Here is a 7,990-nt window from a genome sequence, read left to right on the forward strand (position 1 = left end):
GCTTTTTGACAGACATATGCTTTCATTTCTCTCAGAGTGGAAAAGGTGGGTGGCTCTTATTATACGATTACCTTTTGAGAAACTGCCAGACTGTTTTTCAAAATGTTTTTTACCATTTTACATTTCCATTGGTAGTGTATGTGATTTTCAGTTCCTTTTCTAAAGGTCTTTTAAATCCCTTTGTATCTCACAGTTTTTATTTGTCATAATAATTTCATATCTGTCCCTCTCACTAATGATACCCAACACTCATTACAAGTTTAACAGATGTCAGGCATTGTACTAAGTATTTTATAATCATTCTTTTATTTAATCCTCACAGCAAGAATACAAAAGATCAATTATTATTTCTATTTTACAGAAGAGTAGATAGAATAAGTTACCCTACAAAACATCAATGTTAATGATTAACTTTTTTAAAGACTTTATTTATTCATTTTAGAGAGAGAGAAAGGAGGGAGGAGTAGGTAGCATCAACTCCCGTATGTGCCTTGACCAGGGAAGCCCAGGGCCCTGAATCAGTGACCTCAGCACTCCAGGTCAACGTCTTATCCATTGTGCAACCACAGTAACAGTACAGGCAACATCAATTTTAAGCCATAGATCTGTGATATGAACACAGATTGTCAGACTTGGAAAACAGTGATATTTACTAATAGGTATATTCTCCCATCCTCTACCAAAGGTTCTAGCATGATCCCCTTTGAACACCTGGTGAAGCTTAAAGTCCTAACAGCTTAAGACCTTTGCCAGCTGGTGATGATTATAAATACACAAAATCACGTATTTAGAATTATAACAGAAACCAGTTATATTGAAAACAGTTTTATAAATATTTTAAAAGCTGTGATATAATAATACATACATTCTTCCTTATTAACACATGAAATAACATGATATAGTAGTGGTGGGCTTAATAACAAACAATGTTTAAGTAATGATGATGAATGTTGAAAAAATATTGTGAGATATATGCACCATCTATAAAACAATTTGAAAAACTTTTGTATTTGTGACAGAACCGCAGATAATGCTAATGCTACTATAGTTTATAGACTACAAATATAAATGAAAATAATAGTTTGTTAAAAGAGGGATAAAAATTATTGAACTACATTAGTAAATTGAGTAATTTACAGAGCAATATTTGCAGACACACATGGGCATGAAGAAATTAAACACTTTCCAAATATCCCATTAACCATCAGTCACAAATCCTTGAAATAATATAGAATTAACATGAGATATGATCACTCAGAGGTTGAATGGGAGACTAAATGACTATAGTTTGTAAAAATGTTTTTAGTTACACAGCCTTAGACTAAAGAAAATAGGAAGTTAATTAAAATGTCACATGACATGCACATTTCAGTGGTTAATTTTTTTTTCTTAATTTTATTTTTCTGAAGCTGGAAACGGGGAGAGACAGTCACACAGACTCCCGCATGCGCCTGACTGGGATCTACCCGGCACGCCCACCAAGGGCGAAGCTCTGCCCACCAGGGGGCGATGCTCTGCCCACCAGGGGGCAATGCTCTGCCGAGACCAGAGCCACTCTAGCACCTGGGGCAGAGGCCAAGGAGCCATCCCCAGCGCCCAGGCCATCTTTGCTCCAATGGAGCCTTGGCTGCGAGAGGGGAAGAGAGAGACAGAGAGGAAGGGGGGGGGGTGGAGAAGCAAATGGGCGCTTCTCCTGTGTGCCCTGGCCGGGAATCGAACCTGGGTCCCCCGCACGCCAGGCCGATGCTCTACCACTGAGCCAACCGTCCAGGGCCCAGTGGTTAATTTTTAAATATTATAATATTATACATTGTTCTTAATAAAGAAAATTATCTGACATTTATATAAAGCTGAAAATCAAATAGTAAAAAAAAAGGAACAGATAATAGTAAGAATCTAACAATTCTATAGCTAAAAATTTGTGAAGTAAAAACAGTGAAACCAACAAATATATTACTTTAGGTAATTCATTTATAGCATCTTATTATCTTCAGTTACAAATAGAAAAAGGGGCCTGACCAGGCAGTGGCACAGTGGAAAGAGTGTCGAACTGGGATAGAGAAGACCCAGGTTTGAAACCGTGAGGTTGTCAGCCTGAGCATGGGTTCACCAGTTTGAGCGTGGGGTCACTGGCTTGGAGAGTGAGATCACAGACATGATCCCACGGTTGCTGACTTGAGCCCAAAGGTCACTTGCTTGAAGCCCAAAGTTGCTGGCTTGAGTCCAAAGTCGCTGGCTTGAGCAAGGCAAGCTGTAGCTCCACCCCCACCGTGCCCCGGTCAAGGGACATATGAGAAAGCAATCTATGAACAATTAAGGCAGGGGTCCCCAAACTTCTTATACAGGGGGCCAGTTCACTGTCCCTCAGACCGTTGGAGGGCTGGACTATAAAAAAAAAAACTATGAACAAATCCCTATGCACACTGCACATATCTTATTTTAAAGTAAAAAAACAAAACAGGAACAAATGCAATATTTAAAATAAAGAACAAATAAATTTAAATCAACAAACTGACCAGTATTTCAATGGGAACTATGGGCTGGCTTTTGGCTAATGAGATGGTCAATGTCCAGTTCCATATTTGTCACTGCTAGCTGTAACAAGTGATATGACGTGCTTCCGGAGCCGTGACACGTGTGTCCCACGTCACTGGAAGTAGTACTGTACATGAGCGATGCCGCGCTTTGTGGGTATTTTTAATTCCTTCACCTTTTTCACCCAGCAGCCAAGCCACCATCCCCTCTGACAGATGACAGTCTGTTCTCCATGTCTATGTATTATAGAATTGTACACCTGACCACCAATGAAAGAGGTGCCCCTTCCGAAAGTGCAGCAGATGCTGGATAAATGGCTTCAGGGGGCTGCATGCAGCCCGTGGGCCATAGTTTGGGGATCCCTGAATTAAGGTATCGCAACAAAGACTTGATCCTTCTCATCTCTCTCCCTTCCTGTCTATCCATCCCTATCTGTCCCTCTCTCTGTCTGTCACAAAACAAACAAACAAAAACATATAGAGGCCTGACCTGTGGTGGCACAGTGGATAAAGCGTCGACCTGGAAATGCTGAGGTCGCCGGTTCGAAACCCTGGGCTTGCCTGGTCAAGGCACATATGGGAGTTGATGCTTCCAGCTCCTCCCCCCTGTCTCTCTCTCTCCTCTCTCTCTTCTCTCTAAAAATGAATAAACTAAAAAAAAAAATAAATTAAAAAAAAAGAAATAAAATTAAAAAAAAACATATAGAAAAAAGATTTCATTATATAAAAACTATCAAAAGTATCAGTGAAAATATATCATCTTCATGAACTTTTGCTGAAGCCAGATGTCAGTTCTTCTGGAGCAGAGCGAGCTGACCAAGCAACAGCAGTTAGCTTATCTTTTGTAGATACACCACAGAATGTTCCACATATGAGTGTGGTGTTGAACCAAGTCCTTTCTAGTACCACATGATTCAGTATGCACCCATGGTTTTAACTATAGACTTAGGAATTCGGTGGAGGTTGTGGAGGGCTGTTGACTGCTTAGAATTTTCTTGTAAATGTCTACGTACATTATAATATCCATCTCATGGAGCAAAATATCTTCTAAATCTGGACGAGCAAACTCTTTTTTAATTAAATTTATTGAGGTGTTATTGGTTAATAAAATTATATAGGTTGCAGGTGCAGAATTCAATAATACATAATCTGTATGTTGTACATGTGTTCACCACCCCAAGTCAAGTCTCCTTCCATCACCATTTATTTCCCCTTTACCCGCTTCTACTACCCCTAATCCCCCCCTCTCTCTGACAGCTGTCAGTGTGTTCTCTGTATCTATGAGACTGTTTCTATTTTGTTTGTTTTATTAGATTCCACATATAAGTGAAATCATATGGTACTTGTCTTTCTCTGATGGGGTCATTTCACTTAGCGTAATTACTCTCCAGGTTCATCCAATGCTGTCACAAAAGGTAGGGTTTCTTTCTTCTTTACAGCCAAGTAGTATTCCATTGTGTAAATATATCACAGCTTTTTTATCCATTCCTCTACTGATGAACACTTGGGCTGCTTCCTAATCTGTTATAAATACGCCGTAGTCTGTGTCTATGAGGGTTTCTTTTTAATTCCTTCATCTTTTTCACCCAGCAGCCAAGCCACCATCCCTTCTGAGAGCTGACAGTCTGTTCTCCATGTCTATGTATTATAGAATTGTACACCTGAAACCTACATAATTTTATGAACCAATGTCATACCAATAAATTCAATAAAGATTTTTTAAAATAATAAACAATACTGCAGTGAACAGAGGAGTGCATATATATTTTCTAATTAGTGTTTTGGGTTTTTTGGATCTATTCCCAGAAGAGGAAACCCTGGGTCATTAGGCAGTTTCAGTTTTCATTTTTTGAGGAAACTCGATATTGCTTCCCACAGTGGCTGCACCAGTCTGCATTCCCAACAACAGTACTCAAGGGTTCCCATATCTCCACACCCTTGCCAGCACTTGCTGTTTGTTTATTTATTGATGAGTGCCATTCTGACAGGTATGAGGTGATATCTCATTGTGGTTTTGATTTGTTTTTCTCTAATGATTAGTGACATTGAGTATCTTTTCGTGTCTCTTGGCCAGCTGCATGTCCTCTTTGGAGAAGTGTCTATTCAGGTCCCTTGTCCATTTCTTAATTGAATTGGTTGTGTTTTTGGTGTTGAGTTTATAAATTTTGGATATTAACCTCTTACCAGATGTATTATTAAGTCATGATATTTTCTTCTAATTTTTTCAAGCAGTCTTAGTTTGATTGGCTATCACTTTGACAGTTTCAGGTGGGGAACCAACATATATGCTTCCCTAGTTTCTCCTCTTGTTATTTTGTTTTATTGATTCTTCTGTTATATCTTTAGCTGATCATGCAGGGCCTCAACCCATGCCCACGCTGGTGGTGGTGCTATTCCCAAAGCCCATCGCACTGTTGGCCACAAAAGGCAATAGCAGCTGGTGTCCACAAGTCCTGGGGCAGAGACAGGTGGAGTGAGGTGAACCACAGCAGGAAGCAGGTATAGGATGCACAGGGCCAGGGCTGAGTAGCCCAGGGCAGGACTACTATACTTTTGTTAGAGGTTAATGCAAAGGAAGTTGTCATTTTTTTTCATTCAAGTTAACAGATGTCTAAATTCTATCCATGGACCCTTTAACCTGGATTTGTAGCTCTTGTCCTCACCCGTAAGCTCCATGAAATAGGATTCTTGTGTTTTGATCAGTGCCATATGATGGTGTATTGCATAAAACAAGTTCTGCTGCATGAATGATGAATGGAATAAAATTATCAAGTACTGAACTGAATATTAGAATTTAGCAACATAATCTCCAGTCTCAAGAATAGTGGCCCTGGCCAGTTGGCTCAGTGGTAGAGCGTCAGCCTGGCATGCAGAAGTCCTGGGTTCAATTCCTGGCCAGGGCACACAGGAGAAGCACCCATCTGCTTCTCCACCCCTCCCCTTCTCCTTTCTCTCTCTCTCTTCCCCTCCCACAGCCAAAGCTCCATTGGAGCAAAGTTGGCCCGGGCGATGAGGATGGCCCTGTGGCCTCTGCCTCAGGCGCTAGAATGGCTCTGGTTGCAACAGAGCAACACCCCAGAAGGGCAGAGCATCGCCCCCTGGTGTGCATGCCAGGTGGATCCCAGTCAGGCGCATGTGGAAGTCTGTCTGACTGCCTCCTCGTTTCCAACTTCAGAAAAATACCAAAAAAAAAACAAACAAAGAACTAATAGTATAACAGAAAATACAAACAATTAAATAAAATCATGTGACCTTGGCCAAGTTTATAACTTTTCAGAGCCTCAGTCACTTCATATGTAAAATGCATATAATAGTAATCATCGTTATAGGTTCAGTATGAGGATTCAATGAATATCAATATAGAAGCAATAGATATATACCATACATGTATAGGTAAATATATAGGTTTGTGTTATGTGTGTGAGAATAGTACCTACCACCTTTTGTTGTTTAACTATTTTCCATTATGATGAAGTCAAAGGAAGTACAAGGTACTCTGAATTGCATAGCAGGGAAATATAATTTTATCGTGGGGATGAAAAATGCCTCACATAGCAAATTATGTTTCAAGCTGATACCTAAAGATTGGATGGAAGGTCGGCAATTAGAATTGAGGGGAGGCTTATGGGAAGGTGAAACAGTCAATATCTCTGAGACAGTAAGGAGCACAATATTTAGAGGAAAACATGTTCTTTGTGGCTGGAATAAAGTGTGAAGGGAAGGAGGAGTGGCAGGAGTTGCAGCTGGAGAGGTAAGCACAGGCTAAGGGTAGAAACAAAACTGCATGGTATTTATGTGTGCCTCTCCAAACCCCTACAATAGACATGATCACCACAAAGTTATTTTGTAGGAAAATAACGGTTGATAATCCAGTATTTGCAGAATTGTTATGTGGATGATGTGTGTATTATTTTTGAAACTTTGGTGAGTTCAAATGGACTTTATTTGTCTTTCTGGGATTTTTTTTCTGGCGTTTATAAATTAAATGTAATAAACTACAAGTTACTAATTATTATATCTTTCCTAATATATATAGGAATTATTGGTGTTTGTTACTTCAAAAGTTAAAATGGATGTAGAATTGCCAAAATGTATTCATACACACACACACACACAGCCTTTAAGGAAAAAGTATATATTTCAGAACAGCAACATTGGCATTTTTCACACATGCTAAGTAAATTATTGCTTATAGTTTTATATTGAAGCTACCCAACAAGCTTTTACTTGTAGTGGGGGTGGGGAATAGCTCTCCTTCCAAGCTGAGTATCTAATAGATTTGAAAGCAAACATAATATTTTATTAATTCCCCCTTGTTAAGTATTGTCCTCATGTAAACAGTTAAATTTTCCTGTTTAATCATTTCAAGCCATAATTATGAATTCCCCAAGAAAGAGGCATGCTCAAAAGTTTTAGATATAATTAATACTGTAGAGGTAATAACAGTTGCAGTTTTAAAAGTACTTGTTTATGTGTGCTATTTTTAAATTCCAAAATGCACTTTCCTAAAATGACACTTATTTATTTGGTAAATAAGTTGTGTAAGAGAGTCAGTTAATCTAATCCCTTCCTTTCTAAAGAAAGCACTCTTCCTAAGTCCAAATATCAAGTACAAAGTCTCCTCTTAGGTGAAACACAGAGTCCCCGACTTTAAATGTGTCTAATGTGCAAAATAAATGTTTTCTTAAATAAAAATACCCTTGTATTAGAACATTTTCCATACAAGCACAAGAGGCAAAGTCCATCTGAAAAAGTGCATGCTATATTTTATCCTAAGACAGAGGCGCGGAGCGGAGCTGAGCACACAGCAGCTTTATTTCAAAAGTACGAGCAGAAGAGGCAGTTTTTACCCTTAAAAGGCTGTGACGATAAGTGAAAATCAGCCAAAATTTCAGTGAGAATAAGATGATGTGTGGCAGGGGGACTCCACTCTGGGTCTAGTTAGGAAAAGAATGTGATCTAACGGCTTTGCCTCTTCCAGAGGACCGAGTAGATAGTGAAAGAGATTTGCAGATGCCCTGTTTTTTTAGGCAGGAAGAATGCTCGTTAAATGCAGAACGCTGCTCTGGCTCCTGTGTTTGCTCAGAGGTGTAGGTTTTGTTCGACTGACGTATCAGATAGTCAGAGTGGTTACCACACCGACGTTGTAGCAGCTGCATAATAAATGACTGAAAGAATCATGTTAGGCATGCCCACCTAACCTAACTTGAATCATGCGAAAGGGGAGCTGTTGGAATTCTATTGACTTTCTGGTTCCCAGCAGTCGGCAGTAATAGAATGCTTTCAGGAAGATGACAGAATCAGGAGAAAGATGCTGTTTTGCACTATCTTGATTTGTTACACCAGCCAACTTATTGGCATGATGGAGTGACAGGAAAAACAGCTGGCATGGAAGGTAGGATTATTAAAGCTATTACATCATTATGAATACAATTAGTAGCTGACCATGACAAAGC

At 39.4% G+C, this 7,990-nt stretch overlaps 1 pseudogene; it reads right to left on the bottom strand.

The window, feature by feature from the left end:
- Positions 1 to 4,758: 4,758 nt before the first annotated feature.
- LOC136317816 (overexpressed in colon carcinoma 1 protein homolog pseudogene) lies at positions 4,759 to 4,941 on the bottom strand (annotated as a pseudogene).
- Between the last annotated feature and the right edge of the window lie 3,049 nt (positions 4,942 to 7,990).

This window comes from Saccopteryx bilineata, chromosome X, assembly GCF_036850765.1.
Source record: "Saccopteryx bilineata isolate mSacBil1 chromosome X, mSacBil1_pri_phased_curated, whole genome shotgun sequence".
Classification (NCBI taxonomy): domain Eukaryota; kingdom Metazoa; phylum Chordata; class Mammalia; order Chiroptera; family Emballonuridae; genus Saccopteryx; species Saccopteryx bilineata.